Below are 19,043 nucleotides of genomic sequence, written 5' to 3'. Positions count from 1 at the left end.
CCCTGGCCTAAGAGTATTCAAATACAGGTATTACATAGCCCAGTCAACAAAACTTGCAGAGAAGTTTATAACCCCTGATTTAAATCCAATCTGAAAAACAAATATGGTATATTAACATGTACATGTGGAATCTGAAAAAAATTGGTATAGAGATCTTATAGAGACACAGATGTAGAGAACAAACATACGAATACCAAGAGAGAAAGAGAGGGATGGGATGAACTGGGAGATTGGGATTGACATATGTACACTACCGGGTATAAAACAGGTAAATAATAAGAACCTACTGTATAGCACAGGCAACTCTACTCAGTGCTCTATGGTGACCTAAATAGGGAGGAAATCCAAAAAAAGAGGGGATATGTCTATGTATCCTACAGCTGGTTCATTTTGCTGTACACTTGAAACTAACAACACTGTAAAGCAACTATACCCCAATAAAAAATTTTTTAATTAAAAAAACAAAAACAAAATAACTATAATCTAATTCTGAGGAAAGAGTATATATAATTGGATGACAGATTAAAATACATGTAATTTGATGAAAAATGTATTGCATGTTTGTTATTTTTAGGTCCTAGGCTAACTACTTCACGAGTAGTCATTTGAACCTCATATAATGCATTTGCCCACTCTCAGACATTTGAGTAAAACTGACCCAAAACCTCAATTCCATAACGTCTAAGAAAGCCAGTGACCGCCTTAAGAGTCCAGTGAATCCTTATAGTTTATGTTCTCATTCTCATTCTGCCTCTTGAGTTGTTTGCACCAAACTCTTAATCTCATTAGCATCTCATTTCCAGGGGTCCTTCTCTCTGCAAGGATGTCACAGACATGAAATTCAGCCCACTTCCTTTGACTTTCCCCAGCTGCTCACATAACATCTGACAGAAGTTAAAGTGACGGAAGAGGAGGATTTTATCACAGCAAACAGACCTCTGACTCTCTCCTCCCTAAATGCCATCTGACTGCACATTCACTGACCCTCCAGCCCCCAACCACGCTGCCCAGCCCCATTTCCCCACCCTCCACTCCTCCCTTTTGTCTGCCACCCCTAAATCTATGTATTTCTTACACAGAATGGTTTAATTATCTATTTCTGTTGCTATTTCATTTAGGAGTTTCTCTTTCAACATCTGTCTCCAAATAAAGTAACATAGAAAAAACTGGTGCCAACCATTGAAAGACAAGTAGCAAACTAAGAAATCAGAGTTCACCCTCCCATAGTCAACATCTGATCTTTTTCTAGACAAACTTCCATCCCCAAGAGGAACTCTAAGACTAATTGCTAAAATAAAACTCCTCACTCCATTATACTTACAATAACCTTTGGAGTTAGATGAGCATTCTAATTTCACAAATGAGAAGTTGATATTGAATATTATAGGATAGAATTTATTTTGATACCAGCCACATCCTCCAGCCCCAAGGTGGTCAGTTGTGAACCTATGTAACATCAGAAAGCAGGCAAGGGGGTTCATTTTCGTTGTAAGCATTAATAGCATTAATATTAATAGATAGTATTAATAGCAGAAAAGCAGGGAACAAACTTACAGGTACATTCACATACCCGGGAGTTCCATAGGAGCTTCTCTCTTTAATTTGCCTTGAAGAAGACGTTTCCCCCTCTCTCTAAGGGTAAATTATCTCTCTGAACAAATCTGAGAGAGATTCTACAACCTCAGTAAAGCACAGTGCTTTGGAGTCAGATAAGTCTTCCGACACCTCTACAGAAAAGCCAGCATCACTGCATCATGACCTCATGCCTTGAAAGCCCAAGAAATGAGATACAGGTGCTATGACCATTCATGACAGAATGATGACAGGCTGGACTCAGCATCTCTCAGAAGGTCACATAGAGTCACTGGTCGGGCCCAGCAGGCAGAAAGAACGTAGCCTGACCACCATCTCATCCTGGGATCCAAGTCGACTGTCACCTGTCCCTGTGACAGGTGACCCCTGAGTTGTTTCCATGCACTTCATGTTGTAGTCACTCATTTTCTCAACAAATATTTTTTGTGCATCTACCTGGTGGCTCAGAGGTTAAAGTGTCTGCTTGCAATGCGGGAGACCTGGCTTCAATCCCTGGGTCAGGAAGATCCCCTGGAGAAGGAAATACCCACTCCAGTATTCTTGCCTGGAGAACCCCATGGACAGAGAAGCCTGGTGGGCTACAGCCCATGGGGTCACAAAGAGTCAGACACGACTGAGCGACTTCAATTCACTTCATGCATAGGTTCTCTAAGAACTTGGGAAACATTCGTGAAAACATATTGGGACATTATATTCTGGTGAATGAAGACATAATAAAAAGGCATAGTAAATCAATTATATGGAGTATTAGAGGATTGCCAAGTACCACAGAGAAAATAGGTAGGTAAGGGAAAGGCCACTTTTCTACCTTCTCTGTAGGAAAACGCTGTAAGTATATGTGTTAGCTCAGCGTTTCTTAACCTGGACACACTGGAGCTGGCTGATTCTTCCTTGTGGGGCTGTCCTGCACATTGCAGGGAGTTCAGCAGTGTATCTGACCTCTACCCACTAGAGGCCATTCACACACTCACTCTCTCAGTTGTCACAGCCATGGATGTCTCCAGAATTGTCAAATGTCCCCTAAGGGCACACTCACCTCTTGCTGGTAACCCCTAGGTTGGAGATGCATAAGAGTCTAGTATTTAAGCATGGACTCAAAGATGAATGCAGATTCTCACATCCAGTCTCTTACTCCCTGAGGTTTGTAACCTGGTTTCACCATTTACAAGCTATATACCATTAGTGTAGTTCCTTAACCTCTTCAAATACCTCTTTCTCTATCTGTAAAATAGGGATAACAGTACTTCTCTCAAAGACTGGTTATAAGAATTAAGTAATACGATAACAAGTTTATCATCTAGTATACATTTCCAGTGAAGGATAATAAGCCTTTTCAGCTCCAAATTATCAACTAGTAGCTCACATTTTGCGCTTCCCAAGTGGCCATAGCAGTAAAGAACATGCCTGCCAATGCAAGAGATGTAAGAGATGCAGGTTTGATCCCTGGATAGGGAAGATCCCCTGGAGGAGGGCATGGCAACCCACTCCACTGTTCTTGCCTGGAGAATCCCATGAACAGAGAAGCCTGGCGGGCTACAGTCCATGGAGTCACACAGAGTTGGACACGACTGAAGCAACTTGGCATGCACACACAGCTCACATTTTTCACCTAAAGAAAGCTGAGCACCACTGGGATGACCCAGAGGGATGGTACAGGGAGGGAGGAGGGAGGAGGGTTCAGGATGGGGAACACGTGTATACTTGTGGCAGATTCATGTTGATATATGGCAAAAAAAAAAGATTTGCCTTTCCTAAAAAAAAAAGAAAGCTGAGCACCAGAGAACTGATGCTTTTGAACTGTGGTGTTGAAGAAGTCTCTTGAGAGGCCCCTGGACTGCAAGGAGATACAACCAGTCAATCCTAAAGGAAATCAATCCTGAATATTCATTGGAAGGACTGATGCTGAGGCTGAAACTCCAATACCTTGACCACCTGATGTGAAGAACTGACTCATTGGAAAAGACCCCGATGCTGGGAAAGATTGAAGGCAGGAGGAGAAGGGGATGACAGAGGGTGAGATGGTTGGATAGCATCACCAACTCAATGGACATGAGTTTGAGCAAGCTCTGGGAGTTGGTGATAGACAGGGAAGCCTGGCATGCCACAGTCCATAGGGTGGCAAAGAATCGGACATGACTGAATGACTGAACTGATTGAACTGAATACTCTAATGAAGATAAACTGGCATTATTGACATATTTTATATAAGGGTATGCTGCTGCTGCTAAGTCGCTTCAGTCGTGTCCAACTCTGTGTGACCCCATACACTGCAGCCCACCAGGCTCCCCCGTCCCCGGGATTCTCCAGGCAAGAACACTGGAGTGGGTTGCCATTTCCTTCTCCAATACATGAAAGTGAAAAGTGAAAGTGAAGTCGCTCAGTCATGTCCGACTCCAGCGACCCCATGGACTGCAGCCTACCAGGCTCCTCCATCCATGGGATTTTCTAGGCAAAAGTACTGGAGTAGGGTGCCATTGCCTTCTCCACAAGGATATACCTAGACTGTAATAGATTAAGCAATACACCCATAAGTCAGACAATTAGTAAGGGACAGAGTTAAGACAAACCAAGCTTGAATCTACTAAGTCTTATTTCCCATGCCTTCTCATTCACTGTCAGTCAGTTCAGTCACTCAGTCATATCCAATTCTTTGTGACCCCAGGGACTGCAGCACACCAGGCCTCCCTGTCCATCACCAACTCCCAGAGCTCACTCAAATTCATGTCTATTGAGTCGGTGATGCCATCCAACCATCTCATCCTCTGTCGTCCCCTTCTCCTCCCGCCTTCAATCTTTCCCAGCATCAAGGTCTTTTCAAATGAGTCCTTCACTGTACCACCTCCCTAATTTTAACTCGCTTGCAACCATTTAAGAGCATGCCTGCTTTGCAGAGCACAAAGCATACTAGTAAAGGAAAACATCTGGGTTCCACAGTTCCTGGAAACTGACTGAACATATTTGACAGTGACTGATATACTTTGTTGTGCCTCCCCAGGAACCTCCAGGAGGAAAAGTTCCCAAGGGGGCCCCAGCCTGACCACCCCCAGCAATGCCAACAGCACGGAAGTCCAGTTCAAAAGGCATCTTGGATGTAATGATGTAGCCTCCTTGTCCACTGAAAGTCACTAAGACAGACCTGTCAGCACCCTACACAGCCAAACTTCCCTTTTCAAATCCTAAAATCTCAGAAGCTAAGATGCAAACAGAATTCAAATAACCAAATGGGTTGAGGAAGGGAAGAAAGGAGAAAGACTGGATTAGACCTTGGCCAATGGTTTCGGGCAAGTGCATGCATTCTCCTGTTGCCATTTTAACAAGACCAGAGTCTCATCTGAACACTAATTCCTCCCTGGATCACTGCTTCCCAGAGCAATAACATAAATCCATCTAACATTTAAGCAAAAGGATATTGAGCTTGAAAGATCAGTACAATGTGTGTTTGTCTCCTGAAGTGATAAGGTCACCCATTCAAGACCTGCTCAGAAGGGTGAGTGGAAGCATGGAGAGCCACAATGTGAGGTGGCCAGGCCTGGGACAGAGAGCAGAGATACCCTTTGCAGAAACAAAGAATAACTGGGGAGAATCAAGCCAGAGTTTTCTAAGAAACACAGGTTTGAGGTGTCTAGCTGTCATTAAGAAATGCAGAAAGTTAAAAACAGGTCAAGGTGCATCCTGATATTGAAGAGACATAAAAAGGGGTATTCTTATATCTGGAGCCCCCAAGGAGGCAGCCCTAAAATGTTGCACTTCAACTACTCAGACCTGAGCAGGCGATTTTTACATTTCAACTCTCAGCCTGATAAATGTAACTTACATCCAACTTATCAGACAAAACACCCATGTTTTCATCATCACAACATGTCCTGGAAGCTGACAAAACCAGGCAGAGAATATACAAGGTAACAACATCTTCCCATGCTGTTGACAGAAGACTAAATTGCTACCAGCTTTTTGAAGAAGAACTGGGAAACATCTAACCATTTTAGAAGAACATGATATTTCATTTGGCAATTCCACTTATATGAATTTATCCAAAAGGTGGACAAATATGGGCAATCATGTGTGTACAGGTTTCTTCATTGCCATGTTTTTTTAATAGCCAAAAAACAGGAAAAGGCAAATGTATATCAAAGGGAATCTGGTTAAAATGTGCCAATGATATATGAAACAGCCAATAAGAAGGATGAGACAAGTCAATAGGTAGTATGATGGAAGAGATGATCTGCAAAACTTATTATTAAATGACAAAAAGAGTAAGATCCAAGGCAATATTAAAGTGTTATATTATTTGTGTAAAACTCAACCAAAAATGAGAATGTGTGTTCATACATACATTTACATATATATAGACACACTCATATCTGTGTATAAGCATATACTGTCTGTAGGAGGATATATAAAGGTGCACAAGAATACACATGGTAACAAGAGCTGCCTTCCAAGAATAGAAGAAAGATATTTATGTTGAATATTTTACTCTGCAGATATTATGGTAGACAAGAGTGAGACTTTTTTAATGTCAATTGTTTTGTAGGTTTCATAAGCATGGGTGTTTATAGAGACCCTGAAAATCTACATATGCAAGCAAACAAGCTCCAGCCCAGCTGGAGGATGTAACAGGACTCAAGGAAGAACCCTGCAAATAAATCTGATTAAATTGCAATCATCTGTACATAGGATACAATTTTGCACATTATCCACTAACTTTTTTCCATTCTAAGACATATCAATCCTGACACCCCAACAGCCTTTGAGCCACTTCATCATACCATTGCTGCTGCTGCTAAGTCACTTCAGTCGTGTCCGACTCTGTGCGAAGCCATAGACGGCAGCCCACCAGGCTCCCCCGTCCCTGGGATTCTCAAGGCAAGAACACTGGAGTGGGTTGCCATTTCCTTCTCCAATGCATGAGAGTGAAAAATGAAAGTGAAGTCACTCAGTCGTGTCCAACTCTCAGAGACCCCATGGACTGCAGCCCACCAGGCTCCTCCATCCATGGGATTTCCCAGGCAAGAGTACTGGAGTGGGGTGCCATTGCCTTCTCTGCAGCATACCATTGGTTTGCAGTGAAAATGGATTTTCAGATTAGCCAATGAAAATATGATTTAGAAAGGTGGATCCACTCACCAAGGGACAACATGTTCAAGTCAAATCCAAGTGGTTTATTGAAGTTGATGATAGATTTTGAACATTGGAGAGAAGGGAAACTAAGATCACACTGACCTTTAGTTGACAGGTCAGTGGGACTTGAACATCACTTGGGGTGCAGCTTTAGGTGGGAACCCATCCCTGGAACCCCTAGCCCCCCTGATTAAGGCTCCACTTCTGTGCTCCCATAGTACCCTCCAGCATACCACTTACCAGGCTATGTTACAGCTGCCTGTTTTCACATCTGTCCCTCACCCTAGACCATGAACTGCTCAAGTTCTTGTCATCACTATTTCCCAGCCAGGCACTCAGTATGTGGCAAACAAAGGTGCTTAATAAACATATAAACTGACTGCAGCTGGTTCCCAGCAACACACGCAGCGCTCATCAGGCTCACTCTGGGTGCTTGTAGTCTTCGTGCAATACTGAACATTGCTACCTCTTACGGTGATGTGTCTTTTCGTATCTGACACGGGGGCTATGAATGATAGAATGCACAGACAGAAATCTGAATCATTATAGCTGTGGGACCAGCGGCAAGTTACTGCATCTCCTAGAACCTGTTTTGTTACCCATGAACAGAGATGCTATCACCTATCCTGCCAGACTGAGGTGAGGAGTAAATGAAATTGCTATGCAGCATGCCTCACACACTAAATAAGAGGTGACTGTTACTTTCTCTTTATCCTCCACATCTAAAAAGTGAGCCCTTCTGGAGCAGGTATTTTCTTACCTTGCGCCCTTCACCTGCTCACCTCACCATGGAATCTTGTACTTAGCGAATGTTCAACAAATGAGAACAGATGTAGAGTTTGAATACTAGCAGACATGGGTTAGAATTCAAGCAGGTTGGACTGTTTAACTGAGTATTCCCAGGCAAGGTACCTCACCTCCAATTCTCAATTTGTTATCTGTAGAATGGGTATGCTAATGTTTATCTCCCAGGACCAGGGTAAAGATTGAGTGAGATGACACATTTAAAGTACACACCACACCACCCTCACACAAAGTGTCACTAACTGGGAGCACTTGTCAATCACTTAAAACAGAAAACCCTTCACATGCTGGAGTTTTGAGGCCTAAACACAGGTTATGTTGTTATTACTATTTCCCCCGGGAGTAGAGAGAGGGGCAGTGGGCAGGATGATGAAACGCATCCTGCTGGGAACTACAAGCTGTAGGAAAGGTAGCCTGGAGGCAGCTCTGTTTGAGGGGTGCTGATCAGCCTGGGTGTGAAGAACAAATTGTCTGAGTAACTACATCTCTTTGCTAGAACGCAGGCTAGGAGGACAGCCCCTAGCAGTCTACCTTGGAAGATTATACAACTGCCAAGTAACCTGTCTGTGGTTTTTCCCATTTTACAGATGCAAGATCCATTCAAACTAAAAAGTGGTCGAGCTCAACTTCAGATCAAGGTCTTCTGGACAATTAGCCTTAAAGTTCTTTCCATGACATCATCTGCCTTTGAAAAAAAAATGAGAATAGTGATCATAACCTACGCATATAGATGCTATTTCTCAAAGTGTAATTTCTAAGGGTTAAAAATATGATCCTTCATATAAATATAGAGTGAACATATGCCCAAAATTTAATTTGTTAATCAGGAAACCAGCAGGATAGTAACACTGATTCAAAGAGCATTTGAGGAAAAGAGATTCATATGGACAGGAAAGATATGCCAAAATAAGTTTGCTATATGTGTTAGATTTGAGTGATCAGGGCAATAACATTGTGATCTTTTGGATAATTTCCTGCAGTGGAAAGTAATTGTTTTAAATCTCCACTGGACAAAGATCCACCAATTAACATTAACTTTAGAGTGTGGCTCCGAATAAAACAATAACGACAAAAGTACAAGCCGTAACGCTTCCCTGGTGGCTCCGTGGTGAAGAGCCCACCTGCTGAGGTAGGAGACGTGGGTTCAATCCCTGATCTGGGAAGATCCCACGTGCCACAGAGCAACAAAGCCCGTGTGCCACAACTACTAAGCCTGTGCTCTAGAGCTGGAGAACTGCCACTACCGAGCCCACATGCCACAGCTACGGAAGCCTTCATGCCCCGGAGCCTGTGCTCTGCAACAGGAGAGGACACCGCAGCAAGAAGCCCGCACACTGCGAGGAGGGGTAGCCCCCGCTCACTCCAAGTGGGGAAAAGCCTGTGTAGTAACAAAGACCCAGCACAGCCAAAAATAAACAAATAGCAGTATAAGTCCTAGAATTCAATAATCCTTGGGTGATCCAGTTAGACCATGACCCAACACACTCCAGCACTGAAGGGACATGCAGTCACCCTTTTCAAAGTTGTAATAATTTTTTAATCATTTATCAAGGTCATTTACATTTTGGTAGGCATTATGTTAGCACTTTGGTCTTCCCAGGTAGCATTGCTGGTAAAGAACCTACCTGCCAATGCAGGAGAAGTAAGAGACGCGGGTCAATCCCTGGGTGGGGAAGATCCCCTGGAGGAGGCCATGGCCACCCACTCCAGTATCCTTGCCTGGGAAATCCCATGGACAGAGAAGCCTGGTGGGGTACAGTCCATAGGGTCGCACAGAGTTGGACATGATTGAAGCAACTTAGCATGCACATATGCATGTTAGCAGTTTGTATATATTCATGTGATCTTAATAACCACAGCCTATAAGATGGTTACTGTAATTGCCCCATTTTTACAGATTAGAAAAGTGAGTAACAAATGGGTTAGGTGACTTGCCCAAGGTCAAAGGCTAATAAATGGCATGGCAGAGATTTAATTGCATGCTGATGACAGCATCCTCCTCCAGGGGATCTTCCTGACCCAGGGATCAAACCCAGGTCTCCTGCGTTGCAGGCAGATTCTTTACGGTCTGACCTACCAGGGAAGCCCTGGAGCACAGGAGGAGCACCTTACACGCCTGTCCTCTCCAGGCCTGTACCCTCTGTGCCAGATATGAGTTCTCTTGACCCAGAAGTTCCCATTAGAGCACCTGGGCAGAAAGGAGCTGCGTCTCCTGCCCCTCATCTTAAAGAAGAGGTTTGGTTACCTTGCCCTGACAGAAAGTCAATGGGAAGCCATGTGATTTGTGGAGCCTGGCTTTCTCAAGCAGAGATGGATGGCCAAGGTCAGGCTGGCCTCTAGGGTAAGTAGGGTGGCACTGGGCCAGTGGGCTCTCCTGGGAGGGCCATGCACACGAAGAATAGCAATTTTTAATGCAGCTGTGAGCCACTTTTGAAGGGAATTTACTTCCAAAGCTTTGATCTTGGATCCTTGTAGCTGAGGTCTGCATTTTTCCATGGTGAGAACTCCAAGCTGGCTTCTGACAAGAGGCAGCATAGGATTAAGAGGGTTTTTTTTTCTCTCTCTCTCAATTCTTGAGGTTTAAGCTAGATACATCTAATTCTTGAGATGTGCTCACGCAACACTGACGAAAGCAGCGAAAGTGTGCTGAGACTTGTAAAGCCCTACTGATTTTTGCTATTTCCAAATCAAGCTGAGGTATTCAAAATGGTTTATTTCTCACTTTGAAATGGTGCATCTACTGTGTGCATGCGTGTTTCCAGGTTCCAGAAGTTTACGTAAATTAAATACCAAAGTACCATATAAGCCAGAGATTAACACCTGTTTCCATAATGACTCAGCCATGCTCCTTCCCATACGTGTTGTCTATGGGTGATTTCACGCAACAAGAGCACAACTAAGTAGTGTGGAAAAGGGTGATCCACAAAGTCTGAATTATTCACTACCTGGGCCTGACAGAAGGAAGACGCCAACCCCTGATATGGGCTTTCAACCTATTTTGCATTCTTTCCAGGGAATGACGAAGGAAATACACTTGGCACACGACTGTGGCTACTTGAACAGAACTTCTTTGCCTGTGATAACATGGGAAGGTATTGGGTTGGCCAAAAATTTCATCCAGGTTTTTGTAACATCTTATGGAAAAACTCGAACACATTTTTGGCCACCCAGTATCATCAAAAGCTTACAAATATGAATTTTGTAGCTACTCAGCCAATGCATTTTAATTCTCCCTTCATTTTTATACTGCAGTCTCTAAGCTTTTTGCTCAAGGCAGGAGAATTTAGCAAGACAACAGGCTTGGAAACAAGCTGTGGATGGAGAGGGAATCTTCTAAATTCTTTAGTTCCCATTCAATACAGAGTCAGGCTGCTACTTCTGCAAAGTAAAGAGAGATCTGTACCCTACTCCCAGTGGTCAGTTCTATCCACAAATAAAGAATCACATTTTTCCTACATAGGCAGGACTTTGTAGCTCTGGCTGAAAGGAACAGATATGAAACTATTTGGTCCCTTTTCAGATTCTAACTTCCGGTTAGCACTGCCTCCCTGTCTTGTCACTGCCTCAGTTCCTATAAATGAAGGTTGAATGTTGATCTTCTGGTCTCTGCTCAATGATTCCCCATTGCCAGAAGTCATGTGCAGATGCAATAGACAAAGGGAAACAGGGGAAGAGTGTTTAAAAAAAAATTTAACATGAGAAATTGGAAAGACCTAGATATCACCCATGGGCTCACAAAGAGTGGGACACAGCTGAGCAACTAACACACACAGATACCACCCAATAAACTTGCAGTGAGTTATTTGATTCATCTGTTCATTTATTCATTCAATGGATATTTAATAAGCACCTAAAACATGTCAGGCACTGACCTAAATTCTCAAGATTCAGAAGTTAACACAACAGGCAACAACGCTACCTCCTGGGGCTTATGTTCTAATATGAGGACAAAGTAAACGAGTAAAAATTGCAAATTGTGATCCCTGCTATGAAGGAAATCACCAGGGTGAAATTATGGAGGGTAACAGGGAACCTATTTAGAATCTTCATTGCCTAGCACAGTACCTGGTACATAGAATATGCACCTTTTTAAATGATTGAATATAAAACTAGATATTTAAAATGCTTTATTTGCTGTCACTTCTATGTGGCCAGCTCACAGCAACTCTGTTACGTAGAACAGGACTAAAACAAAGAAAAGACAGGCCTATAAGGCATTCCTTGCCTCCAAGGAAATTATGATGAACAAAACAAATTATCTTTCCAAAGAATTTGCAATGAAAAGGCACGTACTTTATGAAGCTCTGTTTCAACAAACTAACCTGGAAATCAGAATTGCTCTCAGTGGTTAAGAGAACAAGACCTCAACTCAAACATCATGGGTTCCAGATCAGATTCTAACACTCACCTAACATGATTTCTGGCAAATTCTTAACTTTTCCAAGCCTCAGTGCCTCATTTTTAAACTGGGTCCTCCAAAAAAACATTACCTACCTCTTAGTGTTATTAGCAGGATTCAGTAATTTAACATTATGAACTCCACTCAGCAATGAGCCCTGCACGTGCTGTGCCTTCAATAAATACAGTTCCTTCGCCTTGTGCGCCTGCTTCCTTATCTGGGTAAAGAAGATAAGGACACCTACCTCACAGTAGTGGTGAGAGGATTAAATGAATTAATCCACGTAAAGCACCTACAACAGTAAGTGCTCAGTGAGTGTTAGCTAGTATTACTATTAATCTGATCTACGTGCTGGTGATTGTTTGAGAACACCCATCCCATTTTAAAATCAGAAATAAGGAACGTGAGTCCTGGATGTCTGAAAAAATTCTGCAAAGAAATTTCAACAACTGAGTCAGACCCACCTAGACCACTGATTCTCCTGAAATAATTTATTCATCACTTGTGTTTGTTGGGGTGGGGGGCAGTGGCAAAAGGGGGTGAATCCAGCATTGCTCTAAGTATCTTAAGGTTTGTTTGTGTGTATGTATGACTACATGCATTATCACCTCCTCTGAGGTTTTAATTTATTACAATTACTTTCAATTATTTTCATTTAGGAGGAGAAGGGGACGACAGAGGATGAGATGACTGGATGGCATCATCGACTCAATGGACATGAGTTTGAGTAAACTCTGGGAGTTGGTGATGGACAGGGAGGCCTGGTGTGCTGCAGTCCATGGGGTCACAAAGAGTCAGACACAACTGAGCGACTGAACTGAACTTTCATTTACAGATCACATTCTTCTTTGTATTACTATACTGTTTCCCCAGTTCCTAGCATTGGAGGAGGACTGCGAGTGGAGCAGTCATATGGTCTATCACCTGTTCATGCTGAAAATTTGTTTCCGCACGAGACTGTAAGTCCCATGTGGGCAGGGGCCATAGCTATTTGGATCTCACTGTGTTCCCAGTGCTGAGGAGGTACATTTGGGGTTTGGGCTATGTGTTATCATAGGTACATAAAGACAAGGATACAGAGGACCAGAAGAAACAGGTGGTATGACTCAGAGTCTATGCCCAGCATGAGACCCGACCTTCTGATAAGGAAGTGTGCACATGACCCAGGCCAGCACCCACGCCACGATACAGGGATGGACATTTGATTTTATCTGAACCAATCAGTCCTCTCTCCTCTCTCAAAGAGCCCTTATCTTTGAAGAAAGAATCAGCTCTTTCTCCAAAAGAAAAGGTTGGAACATTTCTTTTCCTCTCTGGATACAAGCTCTGAGAATGAAAGCCTGAAGCTGTCTGAGGGTGTTTTCCCCTGCATGGAAAAAACTTACCTGGAGCAGAAGCAAAATGACAACACACAGAAGATGCTGAGAAGAGAAATGAGAGGTTTAGATAGTATTCAAGTGTCTTGTCACCAAGGCCACCTCTCCACCTGCCATTTCCACAATTTATGTCAAAGAAACAGCTGGAGAGTAATTAAAACAGTAAAAACTGACTCTATTCAAGACTATTGCAATAGGGCAAAAGAAACCTCAGTATAGAGCTGGGATTGTTCTGAAAACAACATGGAAAGGTGGGAATTTATAGCCAAGAAACAGGGTTGGGGTGGGGGGGGTCACTGGATGGAAAATTACAAACAGAAACACATACAAGGGATCTAATTAAATTGACCTAACAGAATCTTCACTGAAAACAGGCCAGTGTGATCAGACATTACCCAGGGGATGGTGGAGGATGAAGAACCCAGTTAACTTAATTGACCCAATTAAGGGTGATTAGATATGGAGAATAGAGGATTCTTGGCTAAAACTGACTTGGGTGAAAGAAAGTGAAAGTGAAGTTGCTCAGTCATGTCGACTCTCTGTGACCCCATGGACCGTAGCCTAGCAGGCTCAACCACCCATGGCATTCTCCAGGAAAGAGTACTGGAGTGGGTTGCCATTTCCTTCTCCAAGAGATCTTCCTAACCCAGGGATAGAACCCGGGTCTCCTGCATTGCAGGCAGACACTTTACCATCTGAGCCACCAGGGCAGTCTAACTTCCTGACGTAGGTGAGTTCCTGCTAAAACTGGATTTTACAGTGAGGTGCACAGATGGGCCTAGGGGAGGGACAAGGAACCTGACTAAACTTTGGTCAGGTAGAGACTCTTCATCATTGACACATACCAAAGCTTAAGCCCAGCGTTTACACAGGCCCACCCTTTTGCTTATGCGAGTTCAAGTTCTTTTTTTTTCCATATATCCAAAAGTCTAAAATGCTCAAAGAAGGGGTTGTGCAGAACCATGAAAATGACAATATAACTATCACTTGTTGAGAGCTTCCTCTGTGTCATACACTGTATTAAATATGGTTTTCTGCATCATTTCACCAAATATAATTCTATGAGGTAGATAGTAATATTATCCCCATTTTCACACTGGGGAAACAGGCATAGTTATCAAGTAATTTTCCCACGTTCAGAAGGTGGCTGATCCAAGACTCAAACTTTATCCATCTGACATCAGGGCCCACCACAGTCAGACACCAACACCAGTGTATCTTCAAGTATGGTTCCCTTATATCTCAGTCAGTAAAGAATCTGCCTGCAATGCAGGAGACCTGGGTTCGATTCCTGGGTCAGGAAGATCCCCTGGAGAAGGAAATAGCAACCCATTCCAATATTCTTGCCTGGAAAATCCCACGGACAGAGGAGCCTGGTGGGCTACAGTCCATGCAGTTGCAAGAGTCAGACATGACTTAGTGACTAAACCACCATGGTTCCTGGACCACCTGCATTAGGATTACTTAGAGTACTTATGTCGAGTAAAGATTACCAGAAATCACTCTTGTTTACTGAATTAGAAGTTTAGTGTGGGGATTAACTACAGTTTAATAAAGGGGTGGAGGCTATGTCAGGAAAGACCAGAACATACCATTTTCTTGGGAATACATCCCTCAAAGTTATGCGCACTATTCATCAAAATAGATGCAGCCAGTGCTAATATTATTTCAATCCTTGACGGTATGAGGAATAAAGAGAAGAACAACCGGACAAATGGACAAGATGTGAGACACCATTTGCCCAGTCTTCCCTCTCCTGGGCTTCCCAGGTGGCTCAGTGGTAAAGAATCCCCCTGCCATGCAGGAGGTCCAGGTTCAATCCCTGGGTGGGAAGATCTCCTGGAAGAGGAAATGGTAACCCATTCCAGTATTCTTGCCTGGGAAATCCCATGGACAGGGGAGCCTGGTGGGCTACAGTCCATGGGGTCACAGGCGTTGGACATGACTGCCCATGCACGATCCACTCCACTCCCTCTCCTTCATGCCCAGTTGAAGCTACTGACTTCATAAGAGCACATCAATGGTAAACAAGTTTTGCAAAATTGGCTCACAGAATATTATAAGTAATCCTCCCCCATGTCCATCTTCAGCATGTAGCTTAGAACTCCAAGGAGGTTAGGTCATCCCTACACAAGTTCTTTATTTTAACAAACAATTCAGACACATTCCATGAAAGCACTTTGAGCTCCAAGAAGAATTAAGTTAGATAATAACAGGAAGTTATTAAGCTAAGCTTCATTCCACCTTTGCCACTTTTTCTCTGAAATTGCTTTGCTTTCTCTCATTTTGGAAAGACTTTTTCATTTTATTCTCACATTTGGGTTTGTCTGGGTATTTCCCCCCAACAGAAATGCTTTCTTACAGCTCCTTCACTGACTTGTGTTTTATTTATTATACTTCACCCCCCCATTAAGTTTCTCCCTGGAAAGGTTTTATCTGGATGTTGCAGATTCACCTCTCTCCTGAACCCCCACTAAGAGATGATGGGCAGCTGTCTTTATTATTTGTCAGTTACACTCCACCAGCAAGAATCACATTTCCACAGAAAGGAAGAAGCAGAATAATAACCATGAACGCTTAAGTTCAGTACCTGGCTCTTATGAGTGAGAAGAGATCATGCCCAGCTTTACAATTCTATCGTAAATGTATTCAATTTCATTGTCGCCTCTGTTAACAGGTCCAGAGTGCATTTTCTGCAATAGCTGTGACTCTTGAAGCCAACAGAGAGGGGACAGAAACCCTCTGGACTGAAAAAAGCCTAAGACTTACATGGGCATATGGTAGACCAAGCCCATTAAAAAAATTTCATGAACATGTAAAATATCGTGTAGGAAACGAGTTGCCAGTCCAGGTTCGATGCACGATGCTGGATGCTTGGGGCTGGTGCACTGGGACGGCCCAGAGGGATGGTATGGGGAGGGAGGAGGGAGGAGGGTTCGGGATGGGGAACACATGTATACCTGTGGCGGATTCATTTTGATATTTGGCAAAACTAATACAATTATGTAAAGTTTAAAAATAAAATAAAATTAGAAAAAAAAATAAAAAATTAAAAAAATTTCATGAAATTGTTTTTCTAAGTCATACTATGATCTCTCCAGATTTCCTCCAGGCAGTTATTTTTTCACACTGTACTAAACAGATGAAGCTGCTAGAGGTGGAAAGAGACTAGCCCTGGAAACCTGGAAATTTCTATTCCTACCTGGACTTCCCCAAGGGAGGAGCAATCAGTGACTCAGCACACCTGTAAGCCATCAGGACTCACATAACAAGACACTGAGGGAAGGAAAGACACGCTCTGAGCTACTGCATTTGAACCAAGAACTAGGCTAAACCATGAGGACATAAACAAGCATAGTTCTGGCCCTCCTGGAACTTATAGTCAACTAAAGATAAACTATTTCAAGAGTAACAAATGCTACAGAAGGGAAGTCAGGGGGAAGGAGGGTAGCTTGAGCAGATAAGAGGGGTCCCACCTAATCTTCAAAGCCTGTTAGTTAGAGCTCAGTGAACTCTGGAAGTGACCCCAAACAACCGACTCAGGATTGATGATGGTAAGAGGTATATTTAGACGTCCTTCCACAGAGGACGAGCTGTGCTAATCGCTTCACCCTGTCTTTTTGAAATTGTTACGGTATCTGACTCCTTTCTCTGAGATCATTAGCCACTGGACCACTTTTGCAATATAGGATACTCCCCAAGCATAAGATAATTTCCCAGATAATCTTCCAAATATTTTACATTTTGCTTCATTTATATATTATTCACATGTTATCTATTACAAGAAAACATCACCGTTCTTATTCGAAAGCTACAGAACACTGAGAAATGGACTAAAGATGCTTCACATTTATCGAGTTCTTAATGAATGCAATCTAGTGTGTTAAGCATATTTACATGAACCATATCTTTTGAATCCTTACAAAACACTGTAAAACAGATATTGCATGTTTTTCTACGTACAGACAGAGAAACTGAAACTGAGGCAGAAAATAACTTACCAAAGGTTGCAAGTGGCAGAGCTCAAGTTGAACATAGGCCACGGGAAGCCAGAGCCCCTGCAGCTACCCTCAGGATGCGCTGCCCCCATCATGAGACCAGAAAAACCCACGACTACTTGGCAGAGTTGATAGTCAACATAAGCATTCATTTTTCAGCAAAGACACTCACTTATGAATACTCATGACCACAAACACTTGCTTTTCTGGGTCTAATGTTGTTAATGGGTCCCTCATGTTGTTAATACCAGAAAGATTTTTAACCTGACACCCTTGCGTTCAGAAAGGCGTTCAGAAAGGTAAACAGATACTTGATTTCTATGGGTGGAAAGTACAAGAAATTGATATAGAAATGGATGGAGCAATGTACAAAGCCTTGAAATCACAGACTCACCGTTAGGAAGGGACCTCTCAGGACCAAGAGGAGAGCTGTTCCAACTCTTCTGCAGCATAGCTCTGGCAGCTGACCGCCAAGCTTCTACAGTGGCTTGTTCTCAAACTTGAGTGTGACCAGAATTGCCTGGAGAGCTTGTTAAAACACAAATTGCTGGGTCCCACCCCTACAGCTTCTGACTGGGGGCTCTGAGTGAGGTTTGAGAACCCTCATGTCTAAGGTGCTCCCAGGTGAAGATAATAATGCTGATCCAGGGCCATGGCTTCCAGATCTAGACCAAGTTCTTTGTTTAAAGGTGGAGAAACTGAGGCCAAGCAAAATGAAGTGACTTGCCCAGCATCACACCACCAGTTACTGACACAGCCAGAAGTCAAGCATATGGTCACTGTTCTTCTTCCTCTCCCTTTTATTCCCCCTTTAATTTGTTTGTTTTTCCTTTATAACCACTGGATGCTTGTCCATCACTAGAGTAACGTGTGATGTTACGGAGTAATCACATTGAAAAATAGAGTAGGGCTGTGCCTCTACACTAAACTATCTTGAAGTCATTCTTAAATGCTCCTTAGTTTTTCACTCTTATATTTAATAAGCACTCTCGTGCACTCTACTTTACCCAAGGTCAATACAAAAAGTTCGTGGAAAGCCTCTTTTTTGAAGTCAGGCATCCCAGTTTTCCATACAAACCTTGAGACTCAGGTTGCTTCTCCATGTGACTCTCACAGTCTGTGTGTCAGAGACAAGAGCCCGTGTCCAGCATTAGTTCTGCCTTGGAGTGTCAGTCTTCTGGCCTCAGGTTATTTTTTAAATTCTTGAATGAAGAGCATAACCTCTTAGGTCCTTGTTAAAACTCCAACTTTCTAAAGAGTTGAGTCAAAGTGGAAGCAACGTGCCTGAAAGCAAAGTGAGCCCGAATGACAATGAATTCTGTTTAAATAGCACTCCCATTACACACAACCACTGGGAAAGAAACATAGCATCCGGGAGAATAACGTTGCAGCGATGATGACGAGCAGGTGGGAAGAGAGGTAGGAAGCCCTGTGGGGCTGAGTTGGAAAAGATGGGGCCCAATGGATCAGCACATTCATAGCAATTCATTCCATTTACCCGCCCCCTTCCCCTTCTTTCCAAAGTATAAACAGATCCATGACACAGTGAGGATGTTTTAATACCTCTTTTATTTATAATGATTTCTCAATTCCGTGTAGCAAATAGACTAGAGAGGCAAAGGATGCTTGAGCATTTTTACAACAAGAAAAGATGCTGTGAAGGGACACAGGGTATTGCTCATTAAAGGAAAATCCTCTCCCTCTGTTGCAGCAAAACATATGCCAACCAGGAATATTAGGAAGCCAAATTCG

The 19,043-nt window shown here is 43.0% G+C and overlaps 1 long non-coding RNA gene across 4 annotated transcripts in view; it reads right to left on the bottom strand.

Annotated features, from left to right (window-relative positions):
* Positions 1-18,728, bottom strand: part of LOC147369747 (uncharacterized) — a 438,283-nt gene extending 419,555 nt beyond the window's left edge. Inside the window, exon 1 of one of the 4 annotated variants that reach the window (XR_015167856.1) lies at positions 17,686-18,728. This is a non-coding gene — a long non-coding RNA (uncharacterized LOC147369747). The remainder of the gene's footprint in view (positions 1-17,685) is intronic. The other 3 variants (XR_015167857.1, XR_015167859.1, XR_015167858.1) reach the window with 3 other exon arrangements.
* Between the last annotated feature and the right edge of the window lie 315 nt (positions 18,729-19,043).

Source organism: Bos grunniens, chromosome 7 (assembly GCF_055505025.1).
Source record: "Bos grunniens cultivar Pamir isolate PY7600 chromosome 7, Bosgru_T2T1.0, whole genome shotgun sequence".
NCBI lineage: Eukaryota > Metazoa > Chordata > Mammalia > Artiodactyla > Bovidae > Bos > Bos grunniens.
Note: the sequence above shows the minus strand (reverse complement) of the source record. Positions and strands in the feature narration are given on the sequence as shown.